Below are 22,632 nucleotides of genomic sequence, written 5' to 3'. Positions count from 1 at the left end.
ACCGCGTCCTGGGTGCGCTGGCGCCCCCTCCCAGGTCGAGTCCAGCGATGGATCGGAGTGGGTTCAGCAGTCCAGCCCCGCGGCCAGCATAGCCGCGCGCTGCCCGCCACCACCGCGCCGCGCGCGCAGCTACCCAGCTGCCGGCGTCCGCGCCGCCGCCCGCCCTCCCGCGCTGCTGCCGCCGCCTCCTCCGCGGCGGCCTCCGCTCCCCCCGCGCCGGCGGCACGCTCAGATTGCTCCCGCGGCGGCTGCCAGCCCGGCTCCTCGGCTCCGCTCCTTCCTTTCCTTTCTCCTCTTCTGGCCTTCTCACGGCCACCTCTTCGCATCCAGTCCCTCCTGCTATTTGCAAAGCTCCCCTGACCCTCGCGCGTCGAGGTGCCAGGAGGCAAGTCGCGGGCAGCGGATCTCGAGGCAACGGATCTCGAGCCTGCGAATCGCAGCCGCTGCCGCCGCCCGCCGGCCGAGAGCAGGAGACCCCGGACGCAGCGCGCAGCTTCCGAAGCCGGAGAGGCGGCTCGGGTCAAGGGGAATCTCGCCTGATCGCGTCCTCTCGCTTCTCCCCCCGACCCAGGACAAGGAACCCCGTCTTGGTCGCACGAGGTTGAAGCTGAGACGCTAGAGAGGCGCGGGCTGAACTGACTGTCGTTATTTTTCGTTGTAACTTCAGGAGAGGAGGAAGGAAAATTCTTGAGCGTCTGTGCTGACTTCTCGGCACTCTTCACCCTTCCCCCACCCCACCCCCCCACCTCTGCCGGAGCGGCTCCCAGGGAAAAAATGACTTTGCAGGGTTTGGGTGCTTTTTTGTCTTAAGTGACACAAAAAAATGGGGTGGAGGGGACACTTGTCAAATAGTTTTTAGAAACTCAAGTGGGTGGCTGGACACTTTTTCCTTCTATATTCAAACTTGTTCCTAGAGAACAAGGATGAGCTTTTTTTTTTTTTTTTAGAAACTGGAAAACTGTCAGTTGGATGATTAAAATAAGTTGCAAAAACCTTGCTGGGGAAAAACCCCAGCAGTTTTCCATGAATTTCAATCTTTTATTAAGTCTATTCTGCATCTAAAACTACGTCTAATGCCTTAACTTTCTTCCCCACCACTCCCGGGGGAAAAAAATAAAAATACAAAATAAAATAACCAAAATGCTTCATTGGCTATTTATTTATGTATTTATTTCCCAATGTGGGTTAAGAAAGCGACTTTGGATCCCCCAAAAAGTTGTGGTCGAGAGGATGAAGGAGCGCGGAAAAAAAGCGGCAGTTTTACCTAAAATGTGGTTTTTGGAGGCTGGGATTTCTAATGATTAGGTTTTTGTGGTTTATATAGACACGACTCTGGCTAAGGCGATCATTACGCTGATGAGAGTCAGAAGCACGTGGGTGTCTCTGACCAGCCTCAAACTCCGAACCTTCAAAACAAATAAAACAATGTGCGGCGCCCGCAGAAGCCGGGAAATCCGCTTGAGGCCATTGCACCCCCAAAAGGGGGACACAGGGCCCTTTCCCCTCCTTGTTGGGTACTGCTACGTTCCTTGCTTACTGTCAAACTCCTTTAAATCTCTCAAAGCTTGAAAACGTGTTTGCAAAAACAATCAGTTGCCAAAGTCTCAAAGATTCGTAATAGGGTAGCTGACACTATAAGTGATTTTATAAAAATAAATGAAAAAATTATAACGCTTCGCCCTCGGAGTATTAAGGAATAAAGATGAGTCATCACTCATCCCCCCCATTTTATTTAAAACAATTCACGTGCCCATTAATTGGCGTTTTTTACTGCTCTCTCAGCGCAAATGCCTCTGTCACCCTGGTAGCGACCTGCCACGACCCTCCCCTGCCAGTTTTTAAAGCCTTGCTTCCAGTCGCTGAGTCTGCGCACGGGGTCTGCGCCTTTGAAGGAGCTTGGAAAGGCTTCGAGGGCGTGGGGGCGCGGAAGAGGGAACCTGGTACCAGTTACGGACTCCGGAGCCCATTTCCAGCGCACAGTGAACGTGAAGGGCTGTAGTATGTGACTGGGACAAGAGGATTGCCCTTTAAAGAGAGGCGCGGGCGACAGAGGGTCCTCCAACCGCAGGAGCGGACGTGGGGGGCCGAGGTGCTTAGGCGTGCGCCCTCGCGGGGGTCACCACAGGGCTCGGGGCGGGGGGAACACCGCTCTGTCCTTCCTCTTAGGGGCTTCATTTTTACCCTCTCTTTATCCATTCGCTACTCCCCGCCTCCCTCGTGCGTCTTACCCTTTCCCAGTTTTCGCTCCACGTTCCCGCCTCTCCCCAAAATCCCCCCACAGACGCACGCCTCCTTGCCGCGCCCCTCCCGCCTCCTCGGCCTCCGCACGGCCGCTGGCCACCCCGGGTGACCCATTCTGCAACCCCCGCGACGGTACCCGCTCCCCAGCCTACTCCTCGCCCCTGGCCTCCTGGCCTCTGGACCCGGGTGCCGAGGGTTTGCGAGAGAACCCACTTATCGCGACGAACTGGCGGCGCAGCGAGGAACTGAGCTGTCCCGTGCGCGTGCGATTTTTAATTATCTTTTCCGTCACAGGGGAGAGCTCTAACCCCGGGCACCGCCGCGCCGCCTGCGCGCACAGGGTCGAGTCTTCCCCAGCCGCCAGCGGCCGTAAGCCCTCCAAAAAAAAGAGCGAGACCACACTCCATCCATTACTCTACCTTACACACCCGCGCACACACACTCGGACACACACTTTCGCACAGCCACACGCTGACACTCAGGTACACCACACACACACACACACACACACACACACACACACACACACACACACAGGCTTGCTTGCTTTATGTTGGTTTGGTTTGATTTGGTTTGGTTGTCTTTTCGCGGGGCGGTTCTATTTTGGGCATGTTGTACCACTGTCTAACAAAAATCTCTCACTTGTTTTGTTTGGGTTTTAAATGTGTAGGGGCTACAAAGGAGGGGGAAAGCGTCAGGAACTGGATCATTTCTGTGTTCAAAGGGAGAGAGGAGTTCAGTGACTACCATATAGTAGGTGATGTGCCACTTTCTCTGGGGCTGTCCTCCTCCTCCCAGGAAGTCCACCGAACAGGGAATTCCCAGAAAATTTGAAGACGCTAAGTCAATATTTCAAATATAGGCGACCAGATGGGCTTTCTCAAAGACGAAATTCTAGGGCACTTTGAATTTAAGTAATCATGTTGGGGAATTTTCCTTTCTTTCTCCATCTCTGTCCTGTCCTGTCTTTGTTTTCCCCGGAGGATAGTGAAATATGCAGTCCTCAGTGGTTGGGTGCCCTCACTGGGGATTTTAAGGACAGTTTAATCAATGGTGAATTCTTTATTTTAATTAATCATGTCCAGTGATTTAGCTTTTATAGACTTCCTTGGGTATCTTCCCTCCATTTTACATTTCAGTTGAACTAATATAAGCAGCTCTTGGAAGTTCCTGGTCTTGGATCCCTTAAAATATCCTACAGTTATTTATAATGTGGAAATGAAATTTTCCACTGAATACCCTAACATTGGTTCAGGTATCTGGCACAGCAGATTTTCAGTCTTTCAAAAATATCCTCTTGCTGAACATTCACACTTTCAGCTGGAACCCACTGAGCCTGGAACTGATGATGTCTTGGCTCAGAGCGTTTTACTTAAAGGAAGAAAACATTTTTACAGACCCCTAAACCAAACCTCTCCTGGTAATAGTAGGCACATAGGAAAACCATGAGATTTTTCATCTGTGTATTTTCTGCTATAGTTTGCATGATCTCACTCTTGGGTTTAGATTTTCTTCTACGCCAAAACGTTCAGAACAAATCATTCACTAGATTCCTATTCCTACTTAGAAGTATCCATCTTTTCTGTTGTATGTTATGGCATACAAAAGAACGTTCCTTTTTTTTTCTGAAAACATGGCTACTCTGGAAGATACAGGCATATTTTCCCCTCCATCTCTTTTAATATTTAATATAATTGTTTAGTAACAACACCTGCCAATTTCGACTTTTCAGACAAAGAAAGTGAGATGTAAAACAGTCAAGTTATTTATCTAGTCAAAGAACGGAATCCCCCAAACCAGGAACATAACCGATACTTCTTTCATTCAGGTTTCATCTTATAACCTCTATATGTTATTTTATATATACTTTTTCGTGATGAAAAGTAAAAAATCATTGTAAAATCTTAAAATGGTTTTCAATGGACCATCTAATGAAGTGAGACAACCTTTCAGATGTGTATTAGAAAATCATGGACATATTGTTGATCCACAAATTTTTAACTGTCTTGTATGGAAAAACTTTATAAACAGAACCATCTTTAGAGAGTTTTCCTTTGGACTGTGATTGAGTGAACACTCCCCAGCCCTTGAAGAAGCAGCACTGCGCTGGACCAGGAATGGGCCTTACTACAGCCCATGGGCCAAATCTGGCCAGACGCCTATTTTTGTATAACCCACAAGTTATGAACAATTTTTGCATTTTTAAATAGTTGGAAAAAAATTAAAAGAAGAATAACAAAGTTGTATTGGAACACAGCTATATTCATCTGATTTTGTCTTTATCTGTAGCTGCCCTCACCGAAAATAACAGAATTATGTAGTTGTGACGAAGGTTATATGGCCTGCAAAGCCTAAAATATTTAATGTCTGGTTTTTTGCAGAAAAAGTTCACCAATCCTAAAATGAAAGGGATGCAGGACCCTGGTGGGATGAAACAGCAGAAGGGGGTAGATACTAAAATAAGGCAATGGGATGGAGCATGTATAAGGCCCAGATTGGTGGTGGTTTTTTTAAGTGAAAAATGTTTCATTTCATTTATTCTTTTCTGTATAAAATATTAATCAATTAGACTGTTTTTTTCTACTTAATAATTTTGCATGTACCAAAACAGAGAAAAGAATGAGGAGTTAGTGCTTTTCCATGAGATCCTTAAGAAACATTGTCGTGCACATGTCTATATACAAGAATCTTCCGTTGCTCTTCAGCGTGGGAGCCCATTAACTGAATAGATAAGAACAGAATAAAGGAACTTTCATGGAATGTGAACAGGAAAAATTAGTGAAGACTTTAATAGGTTTATTTCATCTGTTTTACAGATGATTACACAAGAAACATAAATGAGCTTACCAAGAATTTTCTGGTATATAATATTTTCACAAGTCCTATATATACTTTTAAGACAGTTAACTTAATAATTTAAGTGATCCCAAAGCTTTTGGACATATTTTTTCCATTTTAATTTTTTATAGTTAAATTCTATATGACCTCTCTTAAGCTCACTAAATTATTGCCTTTGTCAGTGGACCTCTAATAATTTGAATGGCTGTAACAACCGATGAAATGTTTGTAGTGGAGGGCTTAGCATCAGAAGCCTTTCCTGGTTGTTTTAGTTAGCCTTCCTAGAGGTCATTTTCATATATTGTCACAAAAAAATACTGGTACTTGCTACATGATCTTTCAGAAACACATTTATTGAGCATCTAATTGCTTTTCAGGAATGACACTGACTAAAGAAGCATACATTGTGTTTGATTAAAATACCAACCTACTAAATTGCACCCTGTTTACTTGAAGAGACCAATGTAATTTCTAAAAAGTGTCTGATTTAGTACCTCAGAGTCAAGAAAAATAAGACTAATTTTCCCAAGTCGGCCCTTTGGTATTTTGGGGTTGGCGATTGTCCTGTGACAGTAGCAGAAGTAATGGAATATTATATGTGAAAGTTTACAGAGGTCTGTGATGAAACACCTAAGAACACCCTAAAATTAAAGGTTCCATAGTAATGGAGACATTCTTTTTTGGTGTGTGTGCATATTACCTTCAAGGCACCAAGAAAGTTGCTGTCTAATTTTATTCCCACTGCCCAGATTCCTAAAATTTCACTTTAGACTTTGGGTTAGTGGCCTGAACCATCTGTCCCCTCTCCATACCCTGCCATCAGGGTGAGAAATGCAAATCGTAATATTCACAGTCCATCTCACAAAGTAAAAAAATCATTTGTGCAGTGTGAGAAATTCAAATTAAAAACTAGAGAGGTACTGGGGCACATGGGTGGCTCAGTCCGTTAAGCGTCTGACTCGATTTCAGCTCAGGTCATGATCTCAGGGTCATGAGATCGAGCCCCTCATCGGGCTCTGTGCTGGGCGTGGAGCCTGCTTAAGATTCTCTCCCTCTCTCTCTCTGCCTCTCCCCACACCCCCTGCTCGTGCTCTCTCCCCCTCTCTCTCTGTCTGTCTAGAAAACAAAAAACAAAAAGCAGAAAGGTAGGAAAAATAGAAGAGAAAAAAAAAAAAAGGCAAGAGTCCAGCTCGGTTCCATTAGCTGCAGTCCTTAGGTGGGACTGGGTTTAGGTTACCATCCCAAGTGAGTTGCTCCGCAGGATTTCATATTCAAAAAGTACTTTCTTCTTACCCTCTAGCCATGACCAAGTTCTATACACAATGATTCTTTTATCTTTTTTGACTTCAAATGATTCCCCTGAATTATCTTTTTAAGGGGGTGGGATCTGTTCTTCAATCACATTCCTGTACGTCACTATTTTTCTTAAGGATCATTTTTCTTCCCTAGATATGCCATTATCAACTTATTGCCTCTCAGGTCCAAATTCATCCTTGTTTTACTCTCTCTGTGAAAATTGATCAGGGCCTTTTAACTGTTTCTCCTTACCCCCTTCCAATTCCATTTTAGAGGAACTATCTCCAATTTTATTTAAATAAAATATGTTGCAAACTTAATGCACTTAGAGCCGTATTATCTTTTATTTCTGTAAGTATATGTCTGGTGTTAAGTTACTTAGATTCTTGTAATAAATTAAATGGATTCCATTATCAAATCTTTACAGGAGTTTTATACTACAATCTCTATCTGTGCCACTATAAAAGTAAACTTATACCAAAGTAGAAAAAAAGTAAGACCTCCCCTCCAAAGAAAACCTTCTTTGGCCAGCATTCTTTCCTCTGTTGATACAGTTCTTTTTCTGTTAATTAACATCTTTTCCCAGAGAATATATTTATTTCTACACCCTAAGTAATACCTCTATAGTTTTTGATGACCAGGTGTGAGACTTAACCATGACATGTTGATTCTTAAGTGTTCTGAAATAGGGATTTTTCACATGCCTTAAAATCAAATGCCTTAGTTGACTCTTCCTAGCAAGTCTTAATTAGGATTTTGACCTCAACATTTAGTCCAGGTTTATATGTACATGGCTATTCAACAAATCTAAAATCCTATTGGGTGACACTATTTTCATTATCATCAAATAAGAAACTGATTAAATGTTCCAGACCTTCATCTGATTTGTTTAGTTTAAAGCTTAGTCTCCTCCAAGACTGCTGAACATGTGGGTTGCATCTAGTTGTTTCATTGAATATAGACTTTTTCCCACTTTTAACTTGCAGCAAAGCAAGTTTATCCTTATTGAAGGGTATTATTATGGTGTGCCCATAACTGCAGAAATGGAAACTACTTGAGGTGTTACAACTTATTATATATCATCATTCAAGATTTAATCATGGCTTCTTTAATGCTGGTAGTATTGGTTGGTTCATACAAAAATAAATGTCTTTTCACATGAAAAGATGCTCAACATCACTCATCAGGGAAATACAAATCAAAACCACAATGAGATACCACTTCACACCTGTAGAATGGCAAAAATTAACAACACAGGAAACAACAGATGTCGGCAAGGATGTGGAGAAAGGGGAACCCTCTTGCACTGTTGGTGGGAATGCAAACTGGTGCAACCACTCTGGAAAACAGTATGGCGCTTCCTCAAAAAGTTAAAAATAGAACTACCTTATGACCCAGCAATTGCAAAACTATGTATTTACCCAAAAGATACAAAAATAGTGATTTGAAGGGACACGTGCACCCCAATGTTTATAGCAGCATTATCAACAATAGCCAAATTATTGAAAGAGCCCAAATATCCATCGACTGATGAATGGATAAAGAAGATGTGGTATATACATACAATAGAATATTACTCATCCATAAAAAAGAATGAAATCTTGCCATTTGAAACAATGTGGATGGAGCTAGAGTGTATTATACTAAGTAAAATAAGTCAGAGAAAGACAAATACCATATGATTACATTCATATGTGGAATTTAAGAAACAAAACAGGTGAACATAAGGGAAAGAAAGAGAGAGAGAGAGAGTGAGAGAGGCAAACCATAAAACAGACTCTTAACTACAGAGATTAAACTGAAGGTTGCTGGAGGGGTGGTGGGGGGGGATGGGCTAAATGGGTCATGGGTATTGTATGAGCACTGGGTTTCATATATAAGTGCTGAATCACTAAATTCTGCTCCTAAAACTAATATTACATTATATGTTCACTGACTGGAATTTAAATAAAAACTTTAAATAAATGAATAAATAAATACCCTTGTTCAAAAGTATCTGTGATAAAGCTTGAACTATAAAAAATATAGTAATAAGGAGAGAATTACCAGAAATATGATACATAAGAAGCACAACTCATCTTACAGTTAATCTTGAATTTTGAAAGTCTTAAGTCTTTCGATTTTTAACTTTGTTTTGCAAGCATTTACAAACTCAATCATAACAATTCCTTCCAGGCAGAGATCTAGCAAAAACATTTCAGTTCAAAGCCAAACATTCTATAGAATATTTCTTACTGTCAGTGTTGAAAATTATAAAACTGGAAGAAAAATAGTTAGAAAGTAGCTTTGCACTTATAAAAGGGGGAGGCATATATCTGAATAAATTAAAGTCTAAACAACTCATCAGTCATAGCCATTAGACATATATGAAAAGAAAAACTAGTTTTAATTCATTCACTTTATCCTTGAAATTGTTGTATTATGTGAAAAACCTACATGGTTCTGATTGTTGTAATCAGAGGTGCTCAATTTTCTGACAAACTTCTCAGTTGGAGAGTATGCAATTTGGAGCTACCAAAAGAAAAAACTTCCAGAAGGTTTATATTGGGTTGGAGATTGGTTTCTTCCCTTTGAACTCCCTTCCAGGAGCAGAGCAACAGGACCATATTTGAACTATATTTCTTCTGGGCACATCTTAGAAGAAAGGGTAGAGCTGCAAAATGGGAAGGGCATTGGGACATCTTTTTAACTAACTCCCTATAAAACTTTGAACAAGAGCTCCAGACAAACATGTCTTATGGCCTCACAGAAATTTCCACCTGAAGATTTATTCCATAAATCCCTCAAGGTCAAAATGTCCAATATACTCAGCTCATTGTTTCAAGCAGAAAAGGAGACAAAGGACAACATTTATGTTCCCCAGGCCCACAGTCCACAGCACTTATTTTTTCTCTATCTTAGGTAATAGTATCACTATACACAGGATTGTGAGTTCCGTAATGGTAGGCACTATGCTTGTAGGGTTCATGATTAATGTGGAGCCATACTACTGAAGAAGTCCAGGAAACCCCATCCCTACTATATTCCATGTGTACACGATGTGAACAGAGTCTCCTGGAGTGGTATAGTATGGTAGCTCTAGATAGCCCCCACAGCTAGCATAAGGCCTAACATATGGTATGGGATATATATATATAATATATATATTATATATAATGTATATATAATATATATATATCAGTTATATATATATATAATTATATATATTATATATATATATCAGTTGATTGAATGAGTGGATATTCCCCCTTGAGCAGAAACTTGGGTATTATGATAAACTAATCTTCCCCATCATTTTCCACTCTTAGGCTATCACCTAATTCTATTAATGCTACTTCCTGAATATCATCCCTACCTATTTGCTCTCCATCTCCAACACCACTGCCTTGATTCAGACCTCTACCATCTTGAAGCTCAACTGCAATAGACTTCTAACTCCTCTCCTTGCCTCCATTCATGTTCATCCCAATCCTGGTCCATCAGAGTTCTTTCTTTAGAATATGACTTCAATCATGTCATCGCAATGCTTACAACACTTCAGTGGTTCGTATCACCTCTTATACAAGACAAACCCCTTCATGATCTGGCCTTCTCAAATTATCATCACTGAACCACAAGCACAAGGTTTAAAGGTGAAACCCAAATCTGAAAACAAACATATCTTATGAAAAAACCCAACCCACACATCTACTATCCATTGCCTCAAACTCAGCCACATTTTCCTCTTTCTCCCTCATGAGTATTATAGCAATTTTCTATAGCTATAAAACACAAAGAAAGAGATAATATTGTGTATGTTATACTGGAATAAAGAAATGAGAGACTTGTGCTTGGAGGCAAGGGAGAGTAGCTCTAGCCACCTGAACCTACACTGTGTCCTGAGTGCTCCAGGATCAAAATCTCAGTGCTTGTGCTTTAGTGGTGGTCTTCAAACCTGGTGTGATGTGGTCTGCTGTATTATTTAAGAATATTTATTCTGTTCTAGAAAATAAGAGAAACAAATAAGGATGATAAACAAAACTAAATATAGAAGCTAGTAACTTATAAGACATGTTAGACATAAAGAAGGAAAGCATGTCACAGTGCTTAACATCCATTGGAAGGAACAGAAGGATGAAGAGCATATTGGAGCATATTCATGATGCACTAAATATACATGAGGTTCTCAATATTCATTAAGTCTGAAACTGGTATCCCATAATAATGGGATTCTGGCCCATGCTTCCTCTGCCCAGTAAACTCTATGGCTGCTCTTCAATCGAATTGGCAAGCTACAACTGTAGCCAGATGTATCATAAAATAGATGGGTATTTGTTCTAGGCACCTTCCTTCTGCAGAGCACTCTTGCACAAACCTCAGCTATGGCTTATATCCACTGAAGAAGTCCAGGAAACCCCATCCCTACTATAACCATCTCCAGGGCAAGTATAATACATCAGAGAAAGAGACAAGACATATGAGCTTTGCATTATTCAGAATTTAAGTAGTATACTCCTTCAACCCTGTTTGCACTCTATCCTAAGTGTATTAATCTATACCATCTCTATTCCCTTGCTTCCTCTTCTGTTTTCAATTAATTCAATAAACTGCTTGATTCAAGAATCTCAATGTGGTCTGTAAACCTTTTGTTCAGTGGCAAATAGCTTGTCTTAGTGTTCTTACAGGCTACTATGGCATCAAGATAATTTCCCACATAATGCTGAGTTACATGTACCCCTACAGGATATGAAAACTTTCCAAGGGTACATACAGTTTTAAGAATTTCCAAACCCTCCAAGTCATATACACTCCTTCCTAAAAGTGACCTCCCTGGGATCCCACTTCCTTTCTTCACATTTCCCTTTTCCCCTTCGCAAAAAAAAAAAAAAAAAAAAAAGAATACCTCCTCCTAGCCACTTCCCTTTCCTATTGTGCTTTGTCCCATGGCATAAAAAAATCTGGCTGCAACACAGAACCTCCATTATCAAGAAGCCAAAAGCACCACTTCACTCAATTCCTTAAGAGATATATTTCCCAAAAAAGTTTAACTTTCATGTTCAACAATTATTTATAAAAAATTATAATGTATTTATGTTGTTTTCAGCAAGTGTACACTATGGTGATAATATTACAATAAGTCAAACTAGAAGAAGTATTTTAACAGAAATTGTGGACCCAGAAAGCTTAACAACTTGCAATTTCAATTAATGCACCTATTTTTGCTTCTGAGAAATAGCCTAGCATGACTAATAGAAGAATTTAAAGCACAAAAATATATTACATTGAGACACTTTCTGTGGAGGGGGTGGAATAGAAGAGAAATGAATGGAGACAATGTAAAACTTTTGACTGATGAGGTCTTATTCATGTATTTTGTAATGGATGTAGGTGGTCTCAAATTATTATGGTTTTAGCTTCCACTAAATACATCAGGAAGAGTGACATATAGGTTTTATTTTTACATGCCAATAATTACAATATGCTGGAAATGGCATCTTTGGCAACTATTTAAAGATAGAATGAAAAATGTTAGACATTTATTAACCAAGTCCAATAAAAGAAAACAGAAACATTTCCAGGTATTGTTTTTTTAATAGGAGGAACTTAATAAAGGTATTTACAGATATGGAAGAGTTGAGAAGTCAACAGGGAATACTTAAGAGTCCAGAGGTTAGCAACAGGTGGAGTAGCGCTCAACCCAGGACTATGGAAATGAAAAGAGTGGGTTTTATTACCAGAACACAGAAAGCAGGACCGTTTAGGAGCCAGAAGCATGGTGGGACCACCCTGAAGATCTAGAAACCACAGAGGGAAGAGTCATTTGGTGTAATATGGAGGCACAGAGGCCATACAGCTACTGTTAAGAGTCTATGCCTGAGGCTGAAGGAGGAAAGAAATTCCATGGCTTCTCCCCTCCATCTGTCCTCTGATCCTCTATTAAGGTGTCTCCATCGACTGACCCTACCTGAGAGTCGATTGGTAAGGGAGCCTGGGAAAAACATTTCCCTGAAATATACAGCAGAATGGTGGCGGGGGAGGGGTAGAGGTGGGGAGGGAGATAGACACGTGACCACCATAAATGTGAACCTAAAATTGGGTGAGTGACATACAAAAGAATGACATTAGATCCCTCCCTCACATTATATATAAAAAGTAACTCAAAATGGATCAAAGACCTAAATGTAAAACTAAAACTATAAATTTCTTAGAAGAAAACATAGATATAAATCTTTGTGACCTTAGTGATTACAGTGGTTTCTGAGGCAGTGGTTTCTTCAATATAACACCGAAAAGACAAGCAACAAAAGAAAAAATAGATAAATCGGACTTCACCAAAATGAAAAACTTGTGCTTTGAACAATACTATCAAGAAAATGGAAAGGTAACTCACAAAATGGAAGCAAATATTTGCAAATCCTATATCTGATAAGGGTCTAGAATCCAGAATGTATAAAGAATCCTTATAACTTAAAAAAGGGCAAACAACCCGATTTAAAAATGGGCAAAGATCTGCATAGCATTTCTCCAAAGAAGAAATGCAAATGGCCAAGAAACACATGAAAAGATGCTCAAAGTCATTAGTCATTAGAGAAATGCAAATCAAAACTATGATTTTCATACCCACTGGGATGAATGGCTATCATTTTTAAAAATGGACAATAACAAGTGTTGGTGATGAAATGGAGAGATTGGAACTTTCATACCTTACTGGTGGGAATGTAAAATGGCATAGTCACCATGGGAAACAATTTTGCAGTTTCTTCAAAAAGTTAAACATAATACCGTAGAGCATAGTAATGACACCCAAGGGAAGAGAAAACATATGTTCACATAAAAGCCTGTATACAGATATTCCTAGCAGCATCGTTCATAATAGCCAAAATGGGAAACCACTCAAGTATCTATTGACTGGCGAGTGGATAAATAAATGTGATATATCCATTCAATGAAATATCATTCAGTCATCAAAAGGAATGAAGTACTGATACATGCTACATTGAAATACTATGCTAAGTGAAAGAAGCCAGACACAAAAGACCGCATATTATATACTTCCATTTATATGAAAGTCCGGAATATAGACAGAAAGTAGTTTAGTGGTTGCCAGGGACTGGTTGGGGGGGAGTGACTGCTAATGAGTATGGGTTTTCTTTTCTTTTCTTTTCTTTGTTTTTAGCCAGTCAATGCTGTGTTTTTTTTTTTTATGTTCAGTTAACCAAAATGATAGTACATCATTAGTTTTTGATTAGTTCAATGATTCATTGGTTGCATATAACACCCAGTGCTCATCACAACACATGAAGGGTTTTCTTTACAGAATAATGCAAATGTTCTGAAATTAGGTAGTGGTGATCATTCCACAATCTTGAATTGTGCACGTCACAAAAAAACCCACGGAATTGTACACTTTCAAAGGGAAAATTATATGGTATGGGAATTATATCTCAATTTTTTACAATTAATTTTTTTAAATGGATGAATGAGCCCTTTTTCTTTTTTCGGGACTCTACTTGGGGGAAAGAAGCTACAGCACTTTAGTTAGGAAATTATTCCCTAGAAAAACCTGTGCATATGTACTCTGGGAGAATTTATGAATATTCACAGCTACACTGGAAACATCAAAAGTAAAAGATAAATTATGGAATATTTATGCAATGGCATACAATCAGCAGTGAAAATGAGTTAACAGCTACACATAATATCATGCAGAAATCTCAGAAACCTAATATTGAGCTGAAACAACAAATTTCTTGAATATAAAAAGACATGTAGAATGATCATAGCAGTGTTCTTAATAACTGAAAAATAAACCACACAAGCATCAAGAGTAGAAAGGATAAATTACAACATACTGACACAGTGGGATACTATGAGCAACAAGAATGAATGAAGCACATTTACGTGTAACAGTAAGAATGACTGGGACACCTGGGTGGCTCAGTTGGTTAAGCATCTGCCTTTGGCTCAGGACATGATCCCAGTGTCCTGGGATCAAGCCCAACATCAGGCTCCTTGCTCAGCGGGGAGTTTGTTTCTCCCTCTCCTTCTCCCTCTGCCTCCCTCCCCTGCTCCTGTGCACGCAGGAGCGCTCTTTCTCTCTTTCTTTCTCTCTGTCAAATAAATAAATAAAATCTTAAAAAAAAAACAATAAGAATGACTGTCATAAAAATATTGACTGGAAAAGCCAGAGGTGAGAGACTCTTGTTGTCTAATTCTCTTTATATAAAATTCAAAACCAGGCAAAACTAATGTACAAGGTTAGCAGTCAGGATAGTAGTTACCCCAGGAAGGAGGGTAGTGATTGTAAGGTGGTCAACAGGGGGCTTCTAGGATGCAGGTAATGCTCTGTTTCTCTATCTTGCAGGTTAAATGGATATGTTTGTCAGGCAGCACACTTAGGAAGTGTACATTTTTCTGTGTGTATGTCATGTATCAAATATAAGTTCAAAAAGAAAAAACAACCAGTTGCTAAAGAGTTAGTGAAGTATGATATCATTTATGTGAAATTCAATAACATACAAAATTAAAGAATGTATTGAAGAACCTAATAATTGATAATATTATAAAGAATGATAAACCCCAAATTCAAGCTTGTGGTTACCTATGAGGTGCATCAGAGATGGGATCAGGGCTTTATAAGTAACGATAAATCTTCTTTCACATATGGGGTAGTGAATATACAAGTATTTATTGTATTATAATTGTTATTCTTTGCACCCACCAATATTTTATGAATATTATTTTAATATTCAATATTTAGTAAAAGCAATGTTTAAAAACTCTATGGTTTTGATACTAAAATCTATAACTTAAAACACATATATTTCCCAGTGGTGGGTTGAGCTGGAGCTTGGTTTAGAAAATCTATGTCATTATTTTTAGTATCTTTAAATACCATTAATTATTCTAGGGGTGCCTGGGTGGCTCAGTTGTTAAGCGTCTGTCTTCAGCTCAGGTCATGATCTCAGGGTCCTGGGACAGAGCACCTCATCGGGCTCTCTGCTCAGCGGGCAGCCTGCTTCTCCCTCTTCCACTCCCCCTGCTTGTGTTCCCTCTCTCACTGTCTCTCTCTGTCAAATAAATAAATAAAATCTTTAAGAAAATAATTATTATTCTATTGGTTGAGTTAAATGTTAGGGAAACAAAAGTTTCTGGTTGAATCATTTGTGAACCAGTTAACAAAGAAAAATCCATCAATCTATTAATTTTGGAGTATAAATGATTAGCAATTCAGAATTGTTTTCCTAAATTTTGTTTGTAAAAGGATTTTTGGGGTTTGGAAATACTTTTTCCCACAAGGCAATATTATAAATTTTGGTCAAATTCCCATCTGGCCCAGGAAAGCATATTAAACTGTAATATAACTAAATATAATACTGAGAGTCTTATATTCTTACACTGATTCTGTGGAAAATGAGGCCCAACTTCTACATGAGAGGTCAGGATGCCAGAACATAGCAGCTATAACTTCAGCCCCAGCCTCTCAGTCAGCAATCCTGCTGTAGTGTCTAGAGAGATTTCCTCCCACAGTCAGGTTCCCTGATCATAGAGGCAAGTGATGAGGAATCCACTGAGGCTGCAAGGATGTGTACTCCTCTGTATAGCAAAGGAATTATGGGAAATAATGTTGTATACATCAAGCATGGTCATATTGTGGACTTCCATGAAAGCTTCACAGAGCAGTTGAGATTGTGAAATAAGTAGAGGGATAATTTAATAAAAATTGAATTCTCAATTATTGAATATTTACTACACACCAAGGATTTTTCTAAGTAGTTGACATGCATAAACATATCTACTCCCCACAATGCTTTTATGAGGTAGATAATTTAATATCCATGTCTTCAGGTGAAGAAACTGTGAGGCATAGTATGTCACCAAATGTCACACAACTAGCAGATAGATGGTCAAGCCAGATATAAACCCAGGCTACTAATTTTTAGCTTCTGCCAATTTCTATGGTGTAAACATTCCCATCACAATTGACTTTAAGCTACCAACATGATGTCATCAAACACTGGGTTGGAAGAAAATATGCATGGTTGGCTCTAGCAAGCTGATAGGAGTCAACTCTAGTGCAAAATTGAACAAAGATTTATCTAGTGCTTCTTGTATACAAGAAGCACTATGCTAAAACAAAACAAAAAAAATTGTCCAAGCTCCAGTTCTTGCCCTTATGATAGTGATAGTATGAGAGATAATATTTACAGTCATGAAATATTGAATAACACATATATGTAACTCTATAAGAGGAATGATAATTCACATTTAATTGCCAAGTAAATGTTATACATATTTGTTTAGAGGTGTAAAAAATAGCACTGGCCTCTATGGACAAGTAAGATTTTATGGAGAAGTAATAAGTTATGAAATCATTGAAGAATTTGCATAAGTAAAGAAGAAACAGGGGTAAGGACATGAACAAAAAGTGCTATTTACATGAGTTAACATTCTTTGAAATCAGTTCAGTTCACTAAATCAGACTACAAAGAGAAATTATAGAACCTTTCTCAATGGAAATTTTTTCAGCAACCTGGATCAGTTTCAACATTGATCTGCTAAGAGACAGGAGGGTGGAACAGATGACCTTTTAAAATCTTTTCCAAATTCTTAGTTCTTATAGTTATAACTCATAGCCTTTCTGATCTTATATCTCTATCACTGTCTTTCTAGAAATGCATTAATTGAAGAGAGCATTGAAATCTAATCTTTCAAAATGTGATGTTCAGGTTCTGGAATACTTAGAATCTTCCTCTGGCTAGAATATGAATTTCATATCCTTTTTTTGTTAAACTGCGAGTAATCAATCAGCTGGGTCTGTTTTATTGATGTCTAATCTGTCATTGGCAGACATCCTGAGAATTGTAAATTCTGTTCAATTGCATGGATACTTTGAAGAATCAATGAATAAATGTCGATCGACCGCAACACCATCAAAAAGAATCAATGAATAATTAGAGGGAGGGGAGCAGAAAGCAGTTTCCATGCAGGTTTTTCTCTAGGGAGAAGGAGGAGAAAACCACAAAGGGACATAGAGGAGGGGGTACTGGAGAGGCAGGGATTGAGGATGGAGACATCTTAGAGTGGGAGAGAGTTTCAAGAAGGTGAGTCCTTTGCACTTGCAATTTCTTGTGACTGGAACACTGTCCTCCTTCATATCTACATGGTTCACCCCCTTATCCTTTCGTGTCACTTTCTTAGTGAGGCCTTCCCAGACTGTGTATGTGAAATAAAAACTCTTCCCCCACTGCTCCACCTGACTCCCTGATGCCCCTTACCCTGCTTTATTTTTCTCCGTTTTTCTAGCAGTTCATCATTTGGTATATATTTACTGGTTCATTTGCTTTAAGCTGTCTTTCCTCTTCCCCCAACTCACATGTATGTTAGAATGTCAGCTCCATGAGAGTTTGTCTATTTTGCTTGTGGGTAAGCCCCCAGTGCCTAGAACAGTGCCTTATACACCATAGGAACTCGATAAATGCAGTTTGAATACAAAGAAATGAAGAAGAGGTGATCAAATGTAGCAGAGATGTTCTGCACCTTCAATAGACTACATCTCCAACACTGGCAGGCTACATTAGACATGCCTCTATTGATGGCAAGGAAAATCAAAATGATTACATAGGAAGAAAATAGCTTAAGCCACTGCTTAAGAAGAACAATATCCTTGCAAGTGTTTTACAGTCCTAAGAAGAAAAATGTCCCGTGAGTGTGGGTTACTTTTTAAAACTGCAAAGGTCTGCCAAAATGTTTTTCAGACATTGTGGTAAAAGTATTTTTAAAAAAATCATCTACATTCATGCCTTTCCCCAAAAGGACTATTAAATAAATATTTAAGTATTGATTGTTATGTCCAAGATTTTTAATACTTGCTTTAAATAACGGATTATTATCTTTTGGCATTTTATAAGAAGCTCTATAAAAGTTCCCAAAATATTCACTTGGAAATATATAAAATATTAATATGTATTTAATAAACTTCAGTGGAGCCATTTCAGGGCTCTTTAGAATCTTTTGTATTCTTCGGTTTAAATGTTGGCTTCAAAATATCAGGAAGACATCCTGACGTCGACTGATCTTTCATAATTCAGCTTGTGGTATATGATTTTTGCAACTCCAAGTGCAGTATGAGCCAACCTACAAAATTTGCCAGTTGCTAAGGGAACAATGACTGCTAAATTCCCGTTTATATTAGCTTCAGCTAAGGAAGTAGACAAGTTGAAAGAGGATAAGGAATGCTTAAATGGTTTTCAAGAAAGTGAAGTGGTAAAGAAACTTTAAAATGGTTAAAGAAAATTTGTGGAGAAGAAGGTGAACATTCACAGTGAGGTACTATTATATGCCTTATGAGTGCAACTAACCAACACCTCTCCCCCCTTGCATTATCTAATTTATGCTTTCTCATAGTTAACAGAATGCTGAATGGGACATTTCTTGATGCTCAAGAAGTAACTACTGAACCCAAGGCACTAGGACTCAAAGCTGAAGACAAAGAGAAGTTGAGTACCCACAATACCATAGGTTTGTTTGGTGTCAAATGGGCGTTGCAGGGAGTCGCAGTAGAGGGACCGGCCTGACAGTGGCTTATTTAAGAGGGCTGCCACTAGGGTTGGAACGGGGAGTGGAAGGACAGAGACAATTGGAGGAGGGTGAGCTTCCACATTAGGAAAATGTACTGGCTTTCGAATGCCTGTTGCTCATTAGCCAGAAAGGCAGGGACCCCCAACAGTCAATCACATAAACAGGTTTTGCCCTCTTTTCATTATCCAATTGTTCAATTACTGGTTAGAGTTTTTAAAAGCCCACATTATCCAATTTAAAACTCATGACCATCCTGTGAGGTGGGCATTTTTAAAAATTATGCCTTTTTTTCAGATTAGGAAACTTGGAAATCAACTCTGAGAAGTCATTTAGCAAGTCCAAGGTCACACAGTTACTGGGAGAGCCGGGACTTAAATCAACTTTTTCAGTTCTGTATGCCCTTATACACATATATTATTATATATATGTAATTATATTATTAATTAACTATCATTAATTATACATATACTATATAATTATATATAGTATATATATAAATTGTCTCTCTTATGGACAAGACATTGTTAAATGCATTAAGGAACATAGACATATGTATAAGGTCGTTCTTGCTCTTGAATTCTTAGGAGGTCATTGGGAGAAGATCTTAAGCAGCTTGGGTGTGAAAACAACAAAGGTATAATCAGTAGGAGATAATGCAATGAAGAAAGCTAAACTGTGCTCATAAGAAACGAACAGAAGTTTTGTCAGGGTTTCCTCACAGTACAGACGATCCAGAATCTAAGAGAGAGTAGGACGGATGGCTGAATGACTTAGCAGAGGGACTGAAGGGATTTTTTTTTGTTTTTCCCAATATTTTATTATGAAAAACTTGAAATAGCAGTTGAAATAATCTTTACAGTGAACACCCATTACCACCTAGATTCTACATGGTTATTTTATTACACTTGCTTTCTTACACATCTGTATATCTATCATCCCTCTATCTCTCCAGCAATTCATCTTTCTAAGAAATGAATTTCAAAGTAAATTGCAGGCATGAGTACCAGTGCCAGAATTTTAAAACAAGGATGTGTTGTATTCCATCTTAACTTGTTTCTGTTTGCACTGTAAATTTGCATTTCCCCTTACCTTCAGTAAAGCTCACTATACATAAGGAAGCTTTGTGAGAATGGTGTTTTTAAATAATAAAAATCAAGCATGGTGGGGGTGCCTGGGTGGTTCCGTCAGTTAAGCTTCCAACTCTTGATTTGGGCTTAGGTCAAGATCTCAGGGTTGTGAGATCAAGCCCTGCATTGGACTCTGCCCTCAGCACAGAGTCTGCTTGTCCCTCCCCACTCCCAAATAAATAAATAAATAAAATTTTAAAAATAATAGAAATCAAGAAAAATGGCTGAGTTTCAAGTGTAAATAGATGGAGAAATTGAGATAAAAGAATGTATAAGACAGTGTGAAGAATCCAAACTTAATGGGATCGGGAAGTCAGAACTAGAGGTGACCACAAAACTATCAACTCCCTAGAATTTAGAGAAGTCTTGGGAAGAGCACTGGATTTCACACTAGGTGGGAGTAGGGATTTGAGCCCATCTTATCTAGATCATTTAAGGACCAGGCAAACACCAGTTGACTGGTAGATTACCACCTCTTTCTCAGTTTTCATTTATGGGAGCTAACGGTGTTCTACCCCTGGACGCAACACTTGTGATGGGAAGGAGAGGCATACAAGAGAGGAAGGAAAACCATAAGACCCAGCCATTGCCAATGGTTCCCTCTTTTCTCCAACCCCCATGCCTCTATAATTCTTCTTCCTTCCATCTTCCCTCCCTCCTTTCCTCCTGCCCTCCTTCCCTCTCTCTCCCTTCCTTCCTTTCCTTCCTTCCTTCCTTCCTTCCTTCCTTCCTTCCTTCCTTCCTTCCTTCCTTCCTTCCCTCCTTCCTTCCTCCCTCCCTCCCTTCCTTCCTTCCTCCCTCCCTTCCTCCCTCCCTACCTCCCTCCCTCCCTCTCTCTCCTTTCCTTCATTCTTTGGAGGGTGAAAGAAAGAGAAAAACAGGAGAAGACAGGAAGAAAAAAGGAGAGATGGAAAGACGACAAAGGGAAAAGGAGAAAAGGGAGTCATTTTGGGATCTGGGCACTTCTCTCTACCTCCAATGCTAATCTTGCTAAATAAAGATATAGACAAAGAGTGGAGGAAATAAACAGTGGTGGAGGGGGTGTTGGTAGAAAAATGGGATGAAGATTTAAGGTGAGTTAGAAAAAAATGATTTATACAAGCCTGGGGATGATGCTAGAATGTGGTAAAGTAATTCTTGTTAATATTTAAAAATAAGTAATAAAGATACCATATTTTATCTAGTTGCCAATCTCTTTAAACCTTTGCTCTCTACATAACATCTTTTGAATATTTAAAATGTTATGTGTATTGCTTTCAAAAGACAGTATACACATATAAACATATTTTGGGCAAAATTGGGGGAAAAAAGCAACTAACCTACCACTTTGTTAATCAAACCTGTAGCTGAAGTCTGGCTTTTCAGACTCTAACAACCATAATAGCTAAGGGAGCTATGGAGCACTTAATAGTGACGCAGCACCGTGCTAAGAGATGTGCATGGATAGCCTTACCTGCTCTTCACTACAATTCTGTGCAGCAAGCATAGCTAACAGATGAGGAACCTAGGACCTTGTAAAAGAGGTTAAGTAACGTTCTCAGGTGCTCACAGTTAGAAACAAGTGAGGCTAGGCAATCTGACTCCAGTTTGCACCCTTAGCTGCTACTGACAGTGCCCGACAGGATCTTTCGACTTTAGGATGGTATGGACTCGATATGCACTCAGTAGAAACCTTACCTCAAATCTTTCCCTGGGGCTAGCACTATGCCGCATGATACTCTCTTGTGATGCTGGGCAGGGGCAGCCAGCCACAGCTCCCAGTCAGCCAAGTGATCACAAGGGTAAACAGTTGATACACTTATGGCCATTCTGTCCCCATACAACCATTCTGTCCCCATACAACCATTTTGTTTTCCACTTTCAGTACAGCACTTCATTCAATAAATTACATGAGCGATTCAATAGTTTATTATAAAATAGGCTTTATGTTATAGCTTTGCCAATTGTAGGCTAATGTAAGGGTTGTTAGCATGATTAAGGTAGGCAAGGCTAAGCTAGATGTTCTGTAGGTTAAGGGTCTTAAATGCATTTTTGACTTACCATATTTTCAACTTACGATGGATTTATTGGGATGTAACCCCATCCTAAATAGAAGAAGACCTATACATCCATTATATGGCTGTGTGTCCCAGAGCCAAGGAGGAAGCTCAGTAGAACACCCAACAAAGTTCTAAGGAGAAAAATAACATCACACAGTATGGATTTCCAAAACTGACACCATTCGATAACAATCCATTGAACTCTCAAATGTTTTAGGCACAACATTAAACGGAGGGAATCAGGCTTCACCGTGAGATGCAGGGAATGCTAAGGTGAGATAGCATCCCTGCCTTTGAGGGCTTCAGTAGGTCAATACTGATACTCTTTTGCTTTCTTCTTATTTTTTAAAAAGATTTTATTTATTTGAAAGAGAGATATAGAATGAGCAGGGAAGAGGGGCAGAAGGAGAGGGAGAAGCAGACTCCCCACTGAGCAGGGAGCCCCAGGCGGGGCTCAGTCTCAGGACCTTGATATCATGACCTGAGCCAAAGGCAGACACTTAACTGACTGAGCACCCAGGTGTCCCTGC

At 39.5% G+C, this 22,632-nt stretch overlaps 1 protein-coding gene across 7 annotated transcripts in view; it reads right to left on the bottom strand.

Moving 5' to 3' along the window:
* The window catches only part of RUNX2 (RUNX family transcription factor 2), a 240,342-nt gene that overhangs the window by 149,992 nt on the left and 67,718 nt on the right, over positions 1 to 22,632 (bottom strand). The window lies entirely within an intron of this gene.

This window comes from Callorhinus ursinus, unplaced genomic scaffold (assembly GCF_003265705.2).
Source record: "Callorhinus ursinus isolate GAN/ISIS: 27379988/994484 unplaced genomic scaffold, GSC_fseal_2.0 scaffold22, whole genome shotgun sequence".
Taxonomy (NCBI): Eukaryota; Metazoa; Chordata; class Mammalia; order Carnivora; family Otariidae; genus Callorhinus; species Callorhinus ursinus.
Note: the sequence above shows the minus strand (reverse complement) of the source record. Positions and strands in the feature narration are given on the sequence as shown.